Raw genomic sequence first — 23,943 nt, 5'->3', positions numbered from 1 at the left:
TCATTATACGTCTTTATTTAATTCAAAACTGAACAACTTGATGAGGTATTTACAAAATGGCTTTGTTGATAACGTTGAGAAAATCTCCAGAATGGTTACATTCTGTTTTAAGCAGACGGAACTGTTTCGAAACAGTTGACGCGCGCCTTGCGGTCAACTTCTTGCTTCAAGTTTCTTCTTCAACAAGAGTCTGCAAACATCACTCAAGAATTTTACTTTTAAATCCCTCGAAACTTTGAAATGTATACTTCCAGGTGCGCTGCGAATTTCAAGCAAAGTTATCGCATTATGCGCAGAATATTCAGTGCAGAAATGGTAATGAGACAGAATGTGAGCGGCGCCAATAGGAACGTCAAAAGTAAAACAACAAACATTCATCAGTTCGTAGATAAACTGAGGATGGATTAGATTTAGATATTTGAATAATTTTAGATCAATTTCAATTACTAGTCGAATAATTTTATCTGGATGTAAATTTTGGTTTTTATTTCCTTATTCTTCTTACGTCACGCATTGTATTATTCACCCGACATTTAGGAACATTAAATCCAGACATTTGAGATGGGCAAGGCATGTAGCACGTGTGGGCGAAACCAGAAATGCATAAATATAGAGTGTTAGTTGGGAGGCCGGAGGGGAAAAAGATCTTTGGGGAGGCCGAGATGTAGATGGGAGGATAATATTAAAATGGATTTGAGAGAGGTGGAATATGACGGTAGGGACTGGATTAATCTTTCTCAGGATAGGGACCGATGGCGGGCTTATGAAAGGGTGGCAATGAACCTGCGGGTTCTCTAAAAGCCATAGTAAATAAGTAAGTAAATTCTTCTTCATTCGCTGCATCTTTTAGTCCAATATTCATTACTACTGTCTTATTTTTTCCAATTAATATCCATTGATATATATATATATATACTGTACGTGTAAAGGTACTTTATAATGCATCTATTACATTAAAGATATTCATGAAGTATGGGAGCATGCATTCCTGCTACTTGTACCAGGTAAATAATCCCGTAACCAAATCATGATTTTGACAACCATAGATCCATGTCCAGTGGCTGTTGATATGATACTCAATATGGATGAGTCCATCGGCGTAACTCTGGCGGTAGCGCTTTATTGTAGGCTACTGATGTGAGGCTGATTTCGAACGAGGATTCAAAATCCACTTGGACTGGTTACCTGGTTGGGTTTTATTCCAGATTTTTGGAACTGTATGGCGAATAATTAAAAATATTATAGATATTAAAAATATAAGAACCAATAAAATAAATCGATTAATATTTACATCACCATCTATATAATCATCTCTATATAAAATAACCAAAGAAGAAATAAAAAAAAAACAAAACCTATAAATATTAAAGATATCCAATCAAATAAAAACGTTATAACAACAGATCCGGAATTAAAGCTGATGATATCCCATGTCTTATAATTCCAAGGCAAATTCTCGAACTCGTCTCGCGAAATACTAGCTATAGTGAGGATCACGTAAGAGCAGTTCCTAAAAGGCTAATTTGGCCGTTTCTTCAGTGTGGCCAACTAATACCAGATATCACCAAAGAAGTTAAAGCCACAATGTCATGTACTGAAATAATGATGATGATGATAATACTAATAACAATAATAGTAATAATAATAATAATAATAATAATAATAATAATAATAATAATAATAATAGGCCTAATGTTATGTTATGTTATGTTTTATTTAACGACTCTCGCAACTGAAGAGGTTATATCAGCGTCGCTGGGTGTGCCGGAATTTTGTCCCGCAGGAGCTCTTTTACATGCCAGTAATTCTACTGACACGAGCCTGTCGCATTTAAGCACACTTAAATGCCATCGACCTGGCCCGGGATCGAACCCGCAACCTTGGGCATAGAAGGCCAAATATAATAATAATAATAATAATAATAATAATAATAATAATAATAATAATAATAATAATATAGCATTAACAAAGTCCCGCACCGTGGCGTCGTGGTCTAAGGTATCCTGCCTAGGACTCGCGTTACGGAATGCGCGCTGGTTCGAGTCCCAATGGGGGAAGAAATTTTCTCTTGAAATTTCGGCCAGTGTATGAGACCGGTGCCCACCCAGCATCGTGATGCACTTGGAGGGCTACGATAGGTAGCGAAAATCCGGTTTCGCAAACCAGCTATAATGGCTGGGGGATCATCGTGCTAACCACACGATACCTCCATTCTGGTTGGATGATCGTCCACCTCTGCTTCGGCATGAGGCCAGCAGCCGGCTGGTCGGTCTTGTCCCTTCATGGGCTATAGCGCCATGGACTTTTTATAGTGTAAACAATAACAATGTCTTGTTTATTTATTTATTTATTTATTTATTTATTTATTTATTTATTTATTTATTTATTTATTTATTTATTTATTTATTTATTTATTTACCACATCTCATCTTTATATTAGGAGGTGTTTCATAAATGGTTCAATAATTTGGGAAAGAGTAACCTCCGGGACCTTTTGCACATTATGTTGGTAATTAGTAGATTAGTAGGTATGATCTAATATTAAAAGGTAAATTAAAAAGAAAATAAAAAGTGGTAAAAGAAAATTCACCCTGACATTCAGAAAATCACTATAATCCTCTAGCATATGTAGTAATAGAGGAAAACAGGTTCCGCCCTTAGGGTATTAAGGTGATTCGGACTATAGTTATTACAAATTTCATTGACACTATAATATAATTTCATAGTTGATACAAGGTCGTTAAATAACCGATTAAAAATATGAGTAAGTTATCATTCACTTTAAAGTGAAGGGCCAATTCTATGGTAGAAATTTTTATATTTCATATCCTGATAGCCGGGTAAATTAATTTCTAGTTAACTGATATGAATAAATCCGCAGCTTAGTATAAGAAAAATAGTACTACAGAGAAAGACAGACAGACCCAAAATTACTTTTCAGAACTCAGTGGTTGAAAACGTGTACTTCAGTAAAAAACCTCGAAATGAATTTCTGCAGCACTACAACATTGTCTCTTTATGCTTCCGATAATTACACGATAGTAAGTTATTAAATAATTGTACCACGCATTTCAAATGAAGCTAAGCCTTTCCGATAAATCCTCGTATGCTGATAGAGTAAGAAGTTCTAAATTCGCATTTCACTCCTACTGAGAACAGGATCTGAAAATTTAATAACGCTGATACGTAGGGGAGGAAAAAAATCCCGGCCTTTTAAAACACGCTACACAGTTTCCAAAATTAGACGATAGAGCGCGCGTGTGGTGGCAAATCCTTGTATTAAATACGTAATTAGGAGTCCAGGTAACAGCTCCGCAGAGGATCGGCGCAAAAATCCGGCATTGCTGAAACCTTAATTAGGCGCACTTGCTCATATCCCGTGCGTGCAGCGGCCACGACTTTAAGCGGCTTAATTAACACGTGAAAGCGCGCAAGTTCGGACCCGGTGCAAGGACACGGGGATTAGCAAGTGCTGCTGTACTTCAGTTTCGGATCTTTCAGGCTAGCTACTTTCTTTCCAAAAAAGAAATGAGAATCAAATGCAATTTTGTGAGATTTATTTTTGTAAGTAAAATATTTATGCCGTAATTAATTGGTTAAATTGTGCTTAAAGAATCGAATCTGTTAAGAAGAAAATTTTATTTGTAAGTTAATCACATTATGAAGAATATTTAACGAAAATATGAAATTTATTTTGGAAAAATTTGAAAATATTAAATAAAATATTTGAATGCTAGTTCCTAAACTACTTGGAGCAGGTTTAGGCCTACATAATTATTTACAAAACAAGTCTTTAGAGAAATTAATAGTTTTCTCTATATTTGACATGCATAAAAAATACAATAAATCTGTACACGCAGCCTGTATTATAACACAAGAATATGTATACACATAGGAGATGACCTAGGAGAACAAATGGCAAACAGGTCTAAGACAGGGGCGCCCACTGTCACCGGCATTATTTAATAGCCTATATATCTGGACGATGCCATTGAAACATGGCTGAATGTTTTAAATTATGATTTTAGAGTAAACACTTCTAATTTGAACTGTCTACTATTTGCGGACGACCAAGTTGTAATATCAGATTCTGAAAACCATCTGCAAAGCGCTGCACATAAATTATTTCAAATAATAATGCATTACAATTTAACAATATCAAATTCAAAAACAAAAGCAATGGCCTTTAAAGGTAAACAACATATAGTACATTATGCAACGAGCCTATAATGAAGGTAATTAAGAAGTGAGTATGGATATTTATGAAACGTGCGCAAGCGAGTTTCATAATTTTCATACGAGCTTCTTAATACCATTATAGGAGAGTTTCATACGACTTTTTATGCTCGACCATATTTCTAACTTGATATTATTAATTTTAATTGTATCTGACCTTCAGCAATGTTCCGTATGTTGTGAGATGTGCGCAGACGCGAAAGCATTGATTTTTTCCGAGGAACAGATATCCACATTGACCTTGCTAGGCCATAAGAACCTACAAAGATAACATTGAAATTAAATTAGACATTGAAAAACGGGATGACAAATTGAATTTATTTGAATATTATTTACAATTAACGCTAATTATTATAGTAACAGAACATAACCTTCTGCGACAGTATTGGATTTCCAGCCTCCGTGACTTTTCGCTAATTCTCTTTCGATTGCATATCCGAGAATAATCGATACTTGCGGTTTTATAACGGTAGAAAGCTGACCTGTCATTGGCTGAACAGTTGTAACCTGAGTCGTCATTGGCTGAAAGACCTGACCTTTAATGAGTAGGTGTACTTTAATGACATGCATTAAAGTTCTGCTATCAGGTGTATAATTACCACGTTTCGGCATGGTCGAGCATAAAAATATGAAAATCGTACTACATTAAAAATTATTGAGCAAGTAAGCGATATTAAATATTTAGGCTACAAAATATCTCATCAAAAAAATAAAAAAGACATGGAAGAAAAGCTACATAAATATCAATGGATATGTGAAACCTTAAGGCGATCTTTAGGAAACAAAGTAAGAAAAGATACACACATGAAGTTGTATAAATCAGTTGCATTACCAATACTCCTATAGGGGGCAGAAACTTGGACATTAACAAAAGAAGACAAAAGAGGCTTGAAGCCTCTGAGATGAGGTATCTGCGATCAGTAGCAGGAATTTCACGACTTGAACATATGAGAAATTAAGAGATAAGAAATGAACTACAGATAGAAGAACTAAATCAACTCGTGAAGGATTATCAGAGTAAATGGATGCACCACCTAGACAGGATGGAGGAAGAGCGTTTCCCAAAGATAGCTTTCCAATATCGTCCAGAAGGCAGAAGAGATGTAGGTCGTCCGAGACTTCGATGGAGGCAAAAGTTCTAATTGGGGACGGAATGGGTCGATAGGCCATGCCGTGTTGTTGTTGATGATTATAAATCTGCACGATTAAACAGCATTATCAAATCCTTACCTGAATGCAAGAACTAGGCAACACCATCTTTTACACTGAAGAAAACGAAAAATAGTCGTTAAATTAGCTGGACTAAACACTGGTTACACAAGTAGCTTATTTGACAATATATTAGGCCTATACATTCTGTCAGTTAATATTGGTTAGCACGATGAAAAACCCACGAAGTTCAAAAAGAGGAGAAATGAAGTAGAAAGCAAAAATGATGGTTGAAACGCACTCGAAACATTAATTCACACGTATAGAAATATCCATGGCAACACTGAAAATATTGTAACTGGATTCAAATGAATGAGCTGAAGTGGAATAAGAACCACTTATTTTGTTTTTCTTCTCCAATTTATTGGCGCTACGAGTTCAACGACACTAAAGATAAATTTGGAGATTTCACTTGCCTTTGGGAATCCTGAAATGTTTGTTGGTATGGGTGGCTTGATATTTTCATGTATTTCCTGGAAAACATCTCTATTGTATACCTTTATATTGTATGAAATGTCCAGTTCAGTGGTAATTATAGACATATCAGTGGAAGGGAAAAATCATGAAAAATACATTTAAAAAATAATATTTTTATGAACTAAGAAAATTTTACCAAAATATTATGACATAAATATTTTTTGTCACTGTTCGCACATAATTTACGTAAGAATTTAGGAACAAAACATAAATCTGAATTACTTCGACAATGTTACGGAAAAGAACTTATTCTTTAATTCCACAGGTCATTTTAGTCTTTTTGAATTAAACTTATTATTTATACCAGTAGCGATGATAAAAGTAACGACAATATTAATAGTGATAGCAAAAGTAGCCTGGAAGTAGAAAGTGTCAATGGTTGTGTTAATAGTAATATTAGTCTAATAATTCTTGTTGCAAAGATAGTACAGCGGATTTGGCATGGCAAAGACTGGGTGCATGAAAAGATAATAAAATTTTCACCGAAGAAGGAGACCGCATCTGTTCATTATGTGTGGAAAAGGAGTCATGGGAGTACATTCTAGTGCACTCTAAAGAAACAGAGCATCTCAAAAAAAAATATCTACTGGATTGCTCCTCTTAGACTTCTTACAAGGGAAGGGTTTCGGCTGGAACATGAATTTTTGGTTAAACATTTGTACATAGGCTTACCTCACAATGGTGATGAAGACCATAAAAGCATTCATTTGTGTAACTCTCCGTTTGGTAGGTATTGGTCAATACACTTCTTCAAAAATGTACATGAGGATTCTCTATAAAATGTATGAAACAGCATGGAGCAGAGCAATAAGCACAACACGCAGAAGCAACACCTGAAAAATCTTCTGAACCACACTCCAGTGCTGAAAAATCAAATGCCACCTGAATTACATTTTTGAATACCGAGACTTGTACAGGATTCACGTAACCAGCTGACTGCCAGGTATACTGAAGCATAGGGCGGTATACTGGAGCAGACAACTGGTTATGAATAACAGAGTACATTTTCATTATAAACACTCGATTTCCCAAGTTAAGTTCTGGATTCTCAGCAAGAGTCCTTAAGTAATCTGTTATCCTCCTGAGGATATATTTTGTATTGTCTAAGGAAATAGATATCCGGAGGCTGGAAATATTTAGTTTTTTTTTTTTAGGTGGAATGATCATACATTCCATGTCTTAGCCTTGGAATGATTCATTTATTAAGGTTGTGTCCTTGTGCACATTCAATGACTCACACAACAGTGTACATTTTTGATTAGCTGCAATATTTTCAGACAGAACGTTGGAGAAAAATATTCTTAACTGGGCTCTAGACATTTTACCACTCGCACTAGCTTCTAGGCTAGGCTTACGGGTAAGGTGTCCCAGCCTCTTAACTTGTGTAGTGCTCTCCCCACCCCTCAACTTGTACAGTGCTCTAACAGACAAACCACACATTACACAAACGAATCCTTTTGGGAGCTTTACAGAGATGTAAAGATGGGCCTGTATACAAATTTTGGATACAAAATTCCTGTTCGAGCCGAAAACCTTCCCTTATTATAACATCAGCTGTTCAAGTTTATTCTACGAAGTGACAAGGGGAAATGCTAACTATTGAATTATATACGTTTAGTCTATATCTTTTTGTAAGTTACAAGTTACAATGCGGATTAATCTGTGTTTTTTTGGAGTGGTTGGATTTTAATCATAGGTGAGGGCGACGAAACTTACAAAGTAGGACTTGTTTTGTAAAGCATATAGGGTGAAAAGACACTGCACTGGATCTAAGGGAAGTTCTGATAGTGTAATGTATATGTATGTATAATTGCTATCACCACGGCATGGCGCGTCCTCAGGTTGCGGATAGAGGAGACGGCCTCCTGATATGGAGGGTAGCTGCGAATATATTGAATAAGCAGTAGTGGACAGCCGATAAGTGGTGATCCTCCAGCTTGGGGGTTGGGCGAAGGGCTGACAACCCATCACCGTAAAAAACAGCTTGTTACGAAACCTAACAATAGGCGTAAGCCTCGGAATGGGACTGATTCTCCGGCACGACCACAGGTTAGTTGGGAGGCCGGAGGGAAAAAGACCTTTGGGGAGGCCGAGACGTAGATGGGAAGATAATATTAAAGTGGATTTGAGGGAGGTGGGACATGATGGTAGAGACTGGATGAATCTTGCTCAGGATAGGGACCAATGGCGGGCTTATGTGAGGGCGGCAAAGAATCTCCGGGTTCCTTAAATGTCAGAAAGTAAGTATAATTGCTGAATAAATCAACATTTAAATAATAGTAACAAACTGTTAGTAATAGTGGGAGAAAAGCAAGAAATACTAGTACTACGAACACCAATAGGCCTATCACCACCACCACCACCACCACCTCTACTACTAGTAATATGAGTAGCAGAAGATGTAATTATCTAAAAAAAAAAGTCGACAAACATTTCAATAAGGCCAGTTTTCCCCATGATTTAGTGCAACATTTCATCAGCATCAAGTAGTACGCGAAGATCAATAACATTATCTCTGTTAAAGCTAACTTATACAGTTCCCAAGTTCTTTAATGTTTACCAAGGAAATCAACGCCTTATACAATGTTTTGCTTTTGCATATACTTATTTTTATTTCGAGAAGGCCACGCATCAGCAAATCTATATGCAGCATCCTGCTCGACACCTGTGTTGTGCGGGCAGTCTACCATTAAGCTGAACAAGACGTTACCTGCTGTCCGAGATAACCTAATAGAGAGACCGCTGGGGGTGAGTTGTGTAATACTTGCACAAGACGGGAACAGGTTGAGAGGGGAGAGTAAAAGGCACAGACCTTCTAGTTAAATGGGCCTTAGCCATAATGGGATTAGCCCTAAGGCTATTCAAGAAGACACAGTGGGCCCATTTCAAAGTCTTACAGTCGGAGGGGTAAGAGAGGGCGAGCACCTTGTACTAGTCTGCTGCACAGCTTCTGCCAGCGGCCTGCTTCGGGTCAAGTACCGACAGGTGGCTCTCACACTCTTGGGAATTACTGCGCAGGCGTACAACTTCAACACTTGGATTTACCTCGAGGTCAGACAAGTCCGCAGTCTGCCCCTTGCGAATTAAAACACATACAGTACACATGTAGTGGACTTTCTAGTGCAATTAAATATCATAATTACAAGAAAATAAAAATGTCGTTGTGCTTGTCTACTTATTCAGATAGTTTCAGTTATTACTCAATGTTTCTTGAGACTTTACAGATAAGAGCTCGTAAGTTTATCTGTTTATTTGGCATTCATTGATGCGTAATATTATTAAAAATTTGTAGACTGCGTGAACGTAAAACTTCGTTATTTTCACAGTATTATTGGTGCTGTCTTTATTGCATCATTTTTTAAAGCATTATTAGTGGTTAGAGATGGAGGAAATAATTTAAATATCGATGTATTGATATTGTAATGTCATAAAAGACTTGTTTTTTTCACAGGAACTTTAGTTTTCAAATGAAAATAAACAGCAATTCCAACTATTCTTGAACAAGCTAAAAAGTCTTATTATTGATTAATTCATTTTTACAAATTCATACCAGGAAATATTGGTTTTCCCTGTACTAACGTGAATTTCCCTTGTTCAGTGTTACTATAAATGTAATAGAAATTGTTCCAGCTTACTGAGAAGATTAAGAAATCTAAATGGATTGACGTAGCCTATAGATCTCGAAATTTGTTGTCGTTGTGGGAGTTGATAAGAATTTGAAAAGACCGATTCCATGGCAGATTTAAAAAAAAACTGTGGTAGATCGAAGTCCGTAGAAAATGATGTATACGCATACTGCGATGGCTTTAGTAAAAGTGCAGGAAATTATATAAAAATGAATAAAAATAACAAATTAACATGCAGTGTAGCCTACATCTAGTTACAAGACGACAGCAGATGGGTTATTCCAACAGTGTGGCTTATTCTCAGAAATTGGTATTCTGGATAAATCCCATTCTTTTCAGAAGAAAACATACTTACTTCTTTACAGGTCGTGCGGTAAGGTCGTAACTCTGCAAGCCGGAAGGTCGCGATTTCGAGTCCAGATGGTGTCATTAATTTTCTCCATTGATGTAATTCTTCCAGCCGCACTATGGCCACGGATTTACTCAGCCACTAACAGAACTGAGTAGCAGGGATTATTTCCTTGAGGGTAAAGTCGGAGGCACATAGGACTGACGTCCGTATTGTCATTAGTGTCGTGGAAAATTGGTATAACTTTGTCTTAACAAAGTCGGAGAACTTTAAAATATTTCGTGACTTATGAATAGTCATATATATATATATATATATATATATATATATATATATATATATAAAACAAACGTATACTATGCTTTATTTTTCACAAAATTCTATAGTAGGCATATCCATTTAGTGAAATGTGAGTTGCGAGCTTTGAGCACTGTAACACGTAATGTTTCCTGCCTCAACTCCTTCCACTACTCTCTGCATGACAGAGGAACGATGGCATCAGTGGCACTTGTACTTTTGCTATGTCTGTATCGAAGTCGTGTTATTTCGTGTAAATTGTGAAAAATAGAAACTTTCGTTCGCAATGGGAGAAGAAATTTTAGTTTTTGACTATGAAAGAAATAGGCTATTAAATGGCTCATTTGCCGCAAGCTTATACGCCACTTTTCAAAACCACTATACAACACCATTATACCACATGCCACTCCCACTATTCTGATTTAAAAGGCAAGATCTACCTGCGTTATTATTATTATTATTATTATTAATATTATTATTATTATTATTATTATTATTATTGTGTTTGAGTCAGTTTGCTTGTTCCATACAATCTATGTATGCGTTAACCTACAAGTGTGAGCAATTTATTTACACAGATGAGCATTGTGAAATTAAAATATAGGATACGTATATTGCACAAGAACCTTTTGGCACAGTTGCGTGTGGCTGTATCAGATATAACGGCAGATTCGGAAGTTATTTTTGTTCGAGCCGATGAAGATTAGGGAAAATATTGGTGAAACACAATTATTTCTTATTATTACACACATATGTAAACCAACTTCTCTACGGTGGATTATTGATTGAATTGATAAAGGAACGACGTAATTAATAATTAGTTAATAACAGTTCATTAGTAAACAAATTCTATAGAAAAAAAAGATTATACGTTGGCTTACTGAAGAGAGTAACAAAGAAATATTAATTGTGTCATATTTTTAAAAGTGCTGTAACTATATGGAAATCATTTATGGAATAATTTTGTGTAAATATATATTATTTATGTGTATAAATAAATAAATAAATAAATAAATAAATAAATAAATAAATAAATAACCATTGGTAACAGCTAAATTGATAAAATCCACCACTGCCACACTTTGGGATTTGTATCCCCACTCTTCAAATGCAGACTGAAGTATTGCGGACTGCATTCAGATGTGATTCGGCGCTACCTATTGCTTTGGACACGCCTGGTCTATAGTCTACTCGTATGTCTATATCTCGTTTCGTAGACGCTAGTATTTCCTTCGAGTAAAAAAATATATAATATAATATAATATAATATAATATAATATAATATAATATAATATAATATAATATAATATAATATAATATAATATAATATAATATAATATAATATAATATAATATAATATAATATATCAGAATAATGTATTATTCTAGTTCACTTTTTTCTAGTCTCCTCGATTCCACCTTTTCTCCTTTCGTGACCGAACACGCAAACCCCGTTCTAAGTTTCGTGGGGCAAAGAATGTGGAACAGATAGTAGCGGAGAAGTCCTCTCCTTTTATATCCACACTACACGGGAAAAATCTTTACCCTCTTAACCCCTTCACCGCCCCGCTGAATATATACTAGAAATTAATGAGAATAAATCAGGAAAACTTGTGTGGATTATGTTTTTCTCGCTCTTTCTTCCCCCCTCCTTATTTGCTAAGAAAAAGCCATTGCGCACGGAGTCTTTAAAGAAGGATTTCCCCCGCCGATCTGGCAACATGGCAGTGCATACTAAAGTGGAGATGGTATCAAGAGAATAAGCGTCTATACGCCACTTTTACCCACCTGACTAACTGTATAGTAATTGGTTCATTTGTGCCACAAATAAATTGCTATTGGCCTTGCTAGTAGCGTATGCGGCTACGTAGAGGAGATTTGTGTCAATCCCCAGAGGGACTGAGTGGGTGTGTTCTTTTTCTGGTGCCGTTTGTACACGTATTGCTTTTATCATGGGAGTCACGTGATAAGATATAGACAAAACAAGATATACATACAACTAAAATTATGAAGAGTTACAACTGTGTCATTTCTCACCTACTTTTGTTAGGGCAGAAGCTTCAAACTAAACACTGAGTTTTCTTAGATGAATCTTACGTTTTGTAGCGAGTTACGCAACTCAAGATCATATGAGCACTGCCAACATTAGGGATGAATTGACTTTAATAAAAAAATTAGCTATTAACACAAATTAAGAGTCCACTGCAAGAATGATGGGTGTCATTTGGAATACATTTTTCAGGGGAAGCAATTAAAAGTTTGAAATGCTTAGCGCTCAAAGCTTAACTGTGATTTTCCGATCATTACTGGACAATGACTATCAATGTTAATGCCATATAACTCTCTATGTACATTCTATATGTCTTAAGCTATGCATTGACAGTCTTGGTTCATTTTCGACAAGCAAGTGACATCCATCATTCTTGCAGTGGTCTCTTCAAATGGTAGGTCTACGAATACTTATACATTACCAAGGAACGCAACGAAGATACCAAGATATCTCCTAATTACTAATCGAAAGGACAAAATTTGTAGCTTCGAAGGGAAGATTGGCTAATTTATTTTCTTCAAATGGGAAAGGTTAATCTATTTGCAAAGACTAACGAAGATCATAGTCTATATTATATAAATAATATTAATCATTGTAAAGGTATTATTTCTGGAATAGAAAAATATTCTAGTGAATAATTTTAATAGTATAATTAAGCTTATGAATCCCACAACATCTTTAATTGTGAAGTATGGGTGGAATGGAATCTTATCAATATTTGTCAGCCATTCAATTTCATGCAATGATGGATATCACATTATCGTATACGGTGTCATCATTACAATTTCTTAAATTTCCAATTGCTTAACAATAATTCCCTAACTAATTACGTCATCATTTCTTAATATCAAGCATCTTATTCTAATCTAACTTGTCCTACATTATTTTTCTTACTCACTGTTAGAAAATTATTTCTAATATTCAATCCTACTTAACGCTGTCCATAGCCTTGTCTACCTTAATCTGACCATTTTTTAATTGTTACTATGATATACCATGATAATAGTAATATACGTTACAAGAGCGGTATGTTGACGTTTTCATGGTCGAGGAAAAGATTGAAAAAGCGAAACGTAGTTGAGCTTTTTTAATTTCCGAGAACATGAAAACAAACACACCGCTCGTGTATCGTACATTATTTTGTGCGAAGATCGTTTATTACATACCTGAAAGACGAATTTCTAATTAGTTGCAATGAAATCTCCATGTTGGTTTCTGTTTAATGACGGCAACTTCGGAAAACCAAAATATCTTTCTTCAAAATTGTTGCTATAAAATGTTTTCTGTGTTTACTATACTCCAGCAGGCCGTGATATACGTCTGTCTTTTTTTCCCCCAGTCTATAAATGCGAACTTAAAACAAACGGTAAGGTTATGTAATGATTTATTTTTCATTTTAATATTTTAACAATATTATTTATATAACATATTGCAGTAATAACATCCGCATCTGGAATCTTGTTGATTTTTTCACGGCTTCCTTAATGTTACTTGTATCAGGAATGCAATAAGTTTCGTGGAGTAGTAGACTTTACTTAATTTTTGCAAATATTTAAAAACAATAATTAACATTGCAATATAGGTGAAATTGCAGTGGTAAGTTTCCAATTTATAATTATTACTATGTTAAACGTCTCTAAAAATAATATGTTAAAAGCCTAAAGCAGTAAAATGAATGTCACGCTTAAGCGGTAAGAAGAGGGAAATTGTTATGTGTGTTACGTTGGGAATACTGAATGTGGTATTTCACACATACCGCGTATTGGTTCTGTGCGGAAAACAAGCAAATACGCACGATCTCGCACAAATTATATTTCATGTCCAGTAATACCTAAGGAAGAGACTAGTGAAGTGCTTTGTATGGAATGTAGCATTATATGGGGCAGAAACATGGGCATTACAACGAAGTGAAGAGAAGGGAATAGAAGCATTTGAAATATATATGTGAAGAAGAATTGAGCGTGTGAAGTGGACCGACAAAATAAGAAATGAAGTTGTGTTGAAAAGAGTGGGTGAAGAAAGAATGATGCTGAAACTGATCAGGAAGAGGAAAAGGAATTGGTTGGGTCACTGGCTGAGAAGAAACTACCTACTGAAGGATGCACTAGAAGGAATGATGAATGGGAGAAAAGTTAGGGGTAGAAGAAGACATCAGATGATAGACGGCATTAAGATATATGGATCATATGAGGAGAAAAAGAGGAAGGCAGAAAATGGGAAAATTGGAGAATGCTGGGTTTGCAGTGAAAGACCTGCTCTTGGGCGGAACACTAAACGAATGAATAATAATAATAATAATAATAATAATAATAATAATAATAATAATAAATATTATTACCATCAATATTATTTTATATTTATTATGCTGCTGGCAATGGTGATAATAATTGTGAATCGTACAAAAATTGAGAGTAGCATCGCTACAAACAGATTCGTACGTCCACAGCGTTGGATAAATACCATCAAATATTCGTCTCATTTATTGTTCGAAACACCTCATGTAAACTTTCATTATTAATTTCCTTGGGAAAACATTCTTTTAAAATTAAGTTGGATAACAATTTACAATTCTTCTTCTCTGTTTCAATTCTCTTTATTTCAGTTCATATGAACTAGAAAGCGAACTACGGTATTTGTTGGTAGATGAAATTTTCTAAAAAAATTGATAAGATTATGATAGCAGTAATGAAAGTTAGGGTTTATAGAGTTGATGATTATGATGGAACTGGAAGGTTTATGTTGAGGAAGACGAATGGGATGATAATGATGATGATGATAACGATAATGATGGATATTACTGTATGCTGATGATATTATTGGTGGTGATCGCTCTTAATCATAACAACGTTCACTTGATTTTAACTAATCAAAAGCTATTGTTATGAAATGATAAAACGCCGGTTACAACTATGGCACTGTTCCTCCTTACGTGCATCGGTTCTAACTACGCCAATAAAGCCAACATCAGTGCTACCGGTAGGATGAGTGTCATTAAATATATTCGCATGCATTTCATGCTGTAATTCATAAAACACAAATTGTCTTTATTTACATTCCAATTTTTAAATTAATTATGGATGCTGGAACTAAAAAATTAATTTTAAACTGGCATGTGAAACAACGAGAAAGTACACGAATTAAAACGAGATGCTACAATCATGTTACAGAATATTATGAAATTCCAAAAACCATCCCCTTCCCGAGGGTATGTCCAGGATCATTTCCGTAAACATGTTCAACAATAGGCCTATTTAATTTATTATATCATTATTACTATAATCGTTCGGTTTTTGCAACGGTTAAGGTTCGTAGATTAAAAGCTGTCTTTTCATAGTTACGAATTCTGGCTGTCGCATAGATAGTTGTTTGTTACATTGTAATATTCCGTGGTTGAGATCGTCAACATCCATCATTATAGGACGTTACAGGAGTACTACAGTATGCCATCTTGTTGTTTTTCATAACACATTATTATTGGTTAGAAAGTTCTTCTTTGCTACACGCGTACGGCAAAAACATTTGTATGATTCACTTTTTCCGTACGAATACCGCGAAGTTGTCATAGCAATATAAACAGCTATGATGAAACATTATGAAAACTATCTCGTCTTCATATAAACACATCGCCAACTATGCACACAGAAATTGTAGTCAATGCTTTCTAGTCTACTAAAATTGCTAACAGATAATCTTATTTAGCTTTACTTACAGAAACAGAAATAATATAACAACAATTTCACAGCCACAGCTTAACACATCATAAAAGCAGATATTTTTTTTTAATTGAAAAACGCAAGCATTACTTGTTCCGTTATTAATTTCACACTATTACATCTCGTCCATTCTTAGAAAAATCAAATTCCTTCATGTATCGTTCTTTAGATTTTCTAGGTATTAATTTACATAAAACTTCCTCAGAATTTCTACCTTAATATCGGAACAAAATAAAAATTTTTATAAAGACATTTTGAGTTCTTGCATTGTTCAGAATACAAAATCCATCATAAAAATGACGTTATAATTAGACCTACTAAACAGACTATGTAGTATTGGTAGGCAGTGATTCCTAGCTTACAACAATCTCAATACTCTGTGATTTATTTAATATTAATTCGCATAGAATTTCCATGTAGTTGTTCCAGAAAATATTGTAAGTAATGGAGATGAACAAAACTAACTGCCGCTCTCGCTCGCTGTGTCGCTGCATTTGTCTTTCGAGTCTCGGCTCGTTATTCCCGCTGCGCTTCGAGTCTCGCTCGTCATTCTCGAAATAGCATTTGGTCGGCGTGGAAAGATTTCGAAACTTTGAATAACATACATCATTGAAATAAATAACATAAATGTTTAAATGAGATAAAAAGACAAAACAGAACAGTATCTTAGTTATCAAAATGTTCTGGTTCTATTATATGATATTACCTATGGTTACGTAAATAGAAAAAAATAATTCTCAAATAAATTTGCATTTCTAAGAAACATAAAACATGACATTAATATCTTTTTACTTGAGATTGCACACTTGATCTTAAACATTGTGAAAAGAAAATGCCTAGCCTTTTAATATGGCCTAGTAATTAAATAAAGACTGGGTAACGGATTAGTATACACTGAAAGGTAGAGATGTTTCAAGTAGGCTACTTGATTGTTTATACATATAAACAGTTGCCAAAGTAAATAAAAGTTCAGTCAGGTATAAACAATTGCTGACTTCGGGATTTGTTCATAATATCGAGTCTCGGAAGACTCTTTACGTCTAGGACGCGACGTAATACAACATTGTCGTGCGGGTTTTCGGCTTTGCGGGCGCTGTTAGTCTCGTTTTCTCGATCGCTGTTCATCTCTAGTACGTAACTATATAGTAGGCCTACGAAAGTGTCTTTCGCGCACTCGAGTCGAAATTCCGGACTCTGCTAACGCTTCGTCCGTAAACATCTCCCTCGTATATAAAAGTATCACTTTCTGTCCTAGTTACGTAAATAACTATTATGAGATACATAAGCAGTATGAGAATTATTTATTTATAAGTTAAAAGAGCCATTTCGTTTCCAAATTGAAGAAACGGAAGAATGGTGGCAGACTCTCATCGAAAGAAAATCTATTTTGTTTCAAAGAAATGATCTATGTTTGTTATTAGTTAATTTGTGTTCATGCCTAAATACTTTTAAACCACACTAGTATTCGTAGCTTAGGGTATATGTACATGAACGACCACAAATATTATCAGAAAATGCAGGCTTTAAATTTCTAAAATTTTATAAGAAAATGAACTCAGAATTGGACAAAAATTACAAGGTACCACAACAAGACTAACTTATTAGAACTTAAATATCTGATAAAAGTACGAAAAAGGTTACTAATAAAATTTATCAAAACAGTTTTATCAAAGTATGAAAAAAACAAAATAATTCTGCAGTTACATAATTGTTAAGGTTTCTCTGACATGTTTAATATTTTTCCTGCACGTAATAAGCACTTATTTCTGAAAATTATACTACTCTCAGAACTGCAGAGTTGTTTCTACTTTAATACAATTAATTTTTTATTTGTCGTATATAAAATATATTAAAATTTATATAATATTTTGTGATCTAATTTTCCTATTTTCAAAGATATGGGCATTATTGTAGTCTGTCTTTTGTATAAATGCATGTTAAATCAGTGTACAAAATTTCTGAATTCTATCTCTAATGGTTGCAGAATTATGAATTAATATGTGTGATAATTTTCAAATTTTGGAAAATTTAATTTAAAGTAAAAAGTGAATTCTGAAAAACATTATTAGTAACCTTTTTTATACTTTTATCAGATATTTAAGTTCTAATAAGTCTTGTTGTGGTACCTTGTAATTTTTGTCAAATTGCGAGTTCATTTCCTTATAACATTTTAGAAATATAAAGACTGCATTTTCTGATAATATTTGTGGTCGTTCACGTACATATAACTTTAAAGGTACTGAGGAACTTATTGTAGTGTGATATATTTGAAATATTACTGCTTTTACCTTCCACGTAGGAAATAAATTATTGCTGAAAATTTTTACAGTTTCCTTCACGTGATTCTGGTATCGCTCTTGCAGTACATGAAGTTATTAAAACCACCATAAATTATTTCTCCTTCTAAATGTTATGGATTTCTTTTTAGTGCTCGATATTTCATAACCGTAACATCTTTAGTTTTCTTTAAGTTAGCAAAGGAAGTTACGGCAACATCTACAATGTACATTTTCGTTAAATGTAATATAATTATTATTACCGATATCATTATTGAAGCTTGGCGTAGATTATTAAAAAATTGACGATGATAATAAAACTTTTGCTACAAAGTTGTGCAATTAGACGAGACAGGATGACTGATCGCATTAAAACAAGACACTTGAACGAAATGCGCGCGCCAGCTGCTGAGGGTGTTTTATGCTCTAGTAAGACGGTAATTCGCTGGCTTAAAGTAGGAATTGATATTTTAAATGAAGACGCATGGTGGCTTACCACGGCTATGCTGCTGCACTCTGGTGCTAATCTTACCTAGCAGCGGGCCATAACGCTGATTCATTTCTGGACTACTTACCTGAAACAAAAGAAACGAGACTGTTAGTTCCGAAGACCCGTCAAGCCAGTCATTATGTAAAAACAAATACCTCCTGTAATTCTTGTCTGGCTTAGTGAATAGCACAAAATTTGTACACAGTAATACAACAGTAAATAATCACCTGCTCAATGTACTTAGAAACATAACGAACACAGTGTAAAAATAAGCATCACAACCACAAGTGCAAAATCCTTACTGAAGCTACCAGTGTAGCTTAGGCGGTTCTAGAAACTAGAGCTGATACAACAATAATAGGAATGAGTACACTACTGAAGATAGTAGGAAAACACCTTGATAGAAGTGAAAGTGTTAGAGAACAGTGCGATATACAGGGTAAGCAAAATAAAACTGGCCTGGAAAATCTGTAATGTTTACATGTATTATGGGTCTGTAACAATGAATATTCTTTGAAGAATATTAATTAATATCTAATAATCCATTGTTGCATCGAAATCACAGTTTTCTGCATTGTCACGGTCATTTTCGCGTCAGTCTTATACGTATAAATTTATATATTTCATATATTTTTTCCGCGGCCCAATTTTATTTTGCCCACCCCGTACAACCATTTGGAGACTGGGTTGTGAGAAGGAGGAGGGAATGGAACATCCAGATATCGAGGATGACAAGCTCAGGAACACCCCGAAAAATATGTAAGGACTCGTATTTCTAAACACAACAGGCTCTGAGCCTATAATGAAAGAAAAGAAAACTTTTTAGGTACCGAGTCATGTTAAGTATTCGTACACACATTGAGGGATTAACAATTAGAGGATAAATAGAAATATCCAAGAAATCCTCGTAAACAACCGCTCTATACACCATAAAATACTCGTATATTCTTTCGTTGTAGGCACTGCATTACATATGAACCAGAGAGCTGAAAAATAGGGCTTACAACCGGTTTAGATTCGACCGGTTAGAGAACGTCCGTCAAGGTCGGGCAACCGACCGAATATTCGATTTTTAACCGGTTACCCCTCATGTTCTTGAGGTAGATAGAACACCAGGTTCACTTTATCATATATGAAACCTACATTTTCTGAGTACACAAACGTAGTAACAATTGAAGGAAATTTACCTTGTCTTATTAAAAAAAATGTATTTGCTTGATATAGGTCTACAATTTTATTATTGATTTGACATTTTTATACACTTATCTTCATAACTAATACATAGATGAACAAATGGACACTGGTAACAACAAAGGAAATAAATTTAATGCAGAATATGAAATCTGGTGCGTAACGAAATGCAAGAATAAATAATTACAATTACTTACTAAAGAGAAGAGCAAATAAGTACATGGACCTACATTCTAGTGTAATATTCACATTTTAAACACAAAATGCGTATCTCTAAAACAGTAAAGTAGTTGTTAATATATAAAGCCTTTTAATTACTCTAAAGAGTTGCATTATTATTTCATTAATAAATCATTTTTAAGAAGATAGAGTGTCATTAACAAAAAGAAAAGTACTCTGAAGCTCAAATGTCTGTACTTTCACGAAGCTAGTTATTGCCCTTGAAGGTACCCAACAGTAATACTTGGACTGAATGAATGAACGGATGAATTAATTAATTAATTAATCAATAAATGAATCAATCCATACATGAATGAATCAATGAATCGATGTATTGATGAATGAATGAATGAATGAATGAATGAATGAATGAATTAATTAATTAATTAATTAATCGATGAATGTTTGATCGATTGAACGCACTGAGAGAGGAAGAATTATCAATTAAATGGGAAGTCTACACGATGATAAACGTGTCCTTGCAAGGGCTCTTGTAACTCCTGCATGGCTCAACGTGGTCTGCCCTTTCCGTCCATCACAAAGAATGAAAAACAACTCGAATATTGGATAAACCGAACCTGAGACATTCCGCGAGATGGGATAGCTTTGCATAATGTTTATAGCGCCAGGCATTCAATAGCAATATATAATTTATATTTTTCATAACTGGTTTTGCATGACTCTAATCTACATTTCTGAGAGTGGTAGGCCAATTCCGGCACTCCTACCATATAACCAAAGTATCCGCAAACTGTGAATTATCCGCACAGACTTGCCTGGTGAGCTATTTCCTTGTTCCATACTGCTCGCCTCGTCGTCTTCGGTTGCTACGAGACGTAAAACAAGTGAAGGCAACCGAATTAATCCGACTCAGCGTGCAGCAGTCCTCAAAGGCTGCGATTAAATATGAACTCACAAATGTAACCTCGACGGCTGTGCAGAAGGGCGGAATCATCACATAAACAGTTTACAAGAATCCCAGCAGTCTTCATATTCCAGCGATTCAGTGTTCGGTCCGCGAAACAACTACGCCCGTTCTCTACTTCAGTCTCAAAATAATAACCTAAATATGCTACGTCATCCAACTATGGATACACCGCACTCTAGGGCTTATTCTGCCCGTCCGCATACATTATCCTCCTTTTCCTCTTCAGCCTCATGAGGCTTTACGTTACAGAATCATCTATAATCTCTATCGAGACGTTAACCTGAAACGAAATATAGTCTGAACTGAGGGGCTGTCCTGCCGGATCATATGCAATCTCAATAAAGACGTTGACATGGAGGAATCTGTCCTCTTCATAGATACACTAACAAAGAATCATTTACATGCTCAGTAAAGGTGTTGACCTGCAGAAACATCTGTAGCTTCAAGTAATGCATTGGTGTGCAGAGGCATTTACAGTCTCAATAGAAACGTGGTGTTCAAAGGAATATGTAGCTACAGAGGCATTCACATTTTCGGTATGTGGTTTGATCTGTAGAAACATCTGTAGCTTCAAGTATTGCATTGGTGTGCAGAGGCATTTATAGTCCCAATAGAAACATGGTGTTCAGAGGAATATGTAGCTACATAGGCATTCACATTTTCGGTATGTGGTTTCATCTGTAGAAACATCTGTAGTTTCAATTGTCAGACGTTGACTCGCAGAGGAATATGCAGTGTCAATAAATACATGGATCTAAAGATGTATTTATATTTTCAGTACAGACGTTAATTTTCATTAAACAATTTAACGTGTTAGGTACAGCTTACAGCAGTAAAATTTTTGGAAATATTAAACATTTTTTTCCTCCATTACTGTATCTTGTACAATAATGAAAATTGGTATGTGTAAAACACTGGCCTTCTGCTACACGAAAAAAAAAATATTTTTACGATTTAAAAAAATATTTATATATATATATTTTTTTTTCCTCAAAATTCATAATGGTGGTAGTTCACAGTGCAGTGATGAAGCTTTTCCATCATAACTCATAAACTTGGTAACATTTTCATGTTCTCTCTCTCTTTTATTTTATTGCTGAAACTCATGTTTACAATATCATGCTCTTTCAACTACATTTCTTAATAAATAATATATATGTTTTTTTTTATTTTGTGGTAGAAAAAAATACTGATATTTGACCATTTTTTAAATTAATTTACTTTTTATCAGGCAATCCATCAAAGTTAGAGAAGTGATCTTGCATCATATTGTAGATATGACTTGCATAAATACACAGAATATTGGATAGTTTTTTTTAGTTATGTTGGAAACTCTTCATCACTGCACAGTAAACTGAATTTTGAAAAAAAAAAATGTAAATAATTTTTTTAAATCGTAAAAATATTTGTTTCATATAGCAGAAGGACAGTGTTTTACACATACTAATTTTCATTATTGTACAAAATACAGTAATGGAGGAAAAAAATGTTAAATATTTCCATACTTTCATTGCTGTAAGCTGTACCTAACCCCTTAAGAGTGTAATGAGATATTTTATCCTTCACATTTTACGTACCGTATCAGTAACACTGCACTACCAAACACCACCATCAAATAAAAAAAAATGTCGTCTTTAACTTGATAAGCATGTTTTCTTTTGAATTCATGTTTATTATAAGTTGCTTCACTTGTTTTGATTAATACCATCTACCGTGAAAGTCTCTGTCATATTTTTTATACTACGTATGGCATGATCTTCTCGGTACCCCCAGAATCAACTAACTTGACTGAACACACAATTATCTATTTTAAACAAGTATACAAATTGTAAATGATCCGATACATCGCAGTCAATAAAATAAGAGGCTTTTCGGGTATAAAAATTATTTTTATAATAATGTACCTGTAGATAAATATGAAATATCGAAAGCATCGTCTTAATACCTGGTTGGAAATCCAATATTCTTCTTTTAATACTATCATATACGAGTACATGAACATTGGTATCTATCAGCATTTAAGCCACAGTCGCATTTGTCGCATTTTGCTACTCGACGTCTAAAAATACAACAAACTTTGAATGTAAATTGCAAAAATGCGACAACCACATTGGACTTCAGAAACGAAGATGGTAATAAAAAAAATGAAATCAGAGACGTGTTTGAACTAATCTGAATTTAAATGAAATGCTAATGGCATGGGCAATGTTCAAAAAGTTATTGAGCAATAGATGATCAGGAATTGATTTCAAAGCATTGGTTCAACTCACGTTACTTAAACGAACTATTTCTTCTAGTTGATTTATATAATTCCATCGCATATTGTAAATTGTAAGCGAGGATTTAGTTGCATAATCTTGTAAAAACTGGAATTAGAAACCGCCTTTCAGTAAAAGAGTTAGCATTCTGCTAACAATAAATCTTGAAGGGCTTACTAGTAAAGAATTCCAATGTTTAGAGTGCTTATAAAATAATGTATTTTAATGTGATGTGCGATGTAAATTCAACAGTAATTGATACTAACATAAGCATGTCCAGAGTGTGATAAGATGGATTGAATATAGTAAAACTCCAAGAAACATAACTTCTTGTTTCTGCGTAATTCATTAATTTTATCTTTCTGCACAATAAATTATTTGTAATATTGCACAAGCATTTCGCAATTTGCACAAATATAATTTTTCATCTGTGCATTTTTGCGACAATTGTTTATTTTCTAGCTTATACCCTGGTATCTATACTTTTTTTTTTTTAGAAATAAAACTGCCTCTTTCATGTGATACATTGGTAGGCCTATCCACATTATGTAAGTCAGTTACTTATTACAAATATTTGATTTCTCTAAGAACCTTCTTTCTTTTGAGAACATTTCTTTACATTCAC

The sequence above is a fragment of the Periplaneta americana genome, chromosome 15 (assembly GCF_040183065.1).
Source record: "Periplaneta americana isolate PAMFEO1 chromosome 15, P.americana_PAMFEO1_priV1, whole genome shotgun sequence".
Lineage (NCBI taxonomy): Eukaryota > Metazoa > Arthropoda > Insecta > Blattodea > Blattidae > Periplaneta > Periplaneta americana.
This window is presented reverse-complemented; position numbering follows the sequence as displayed.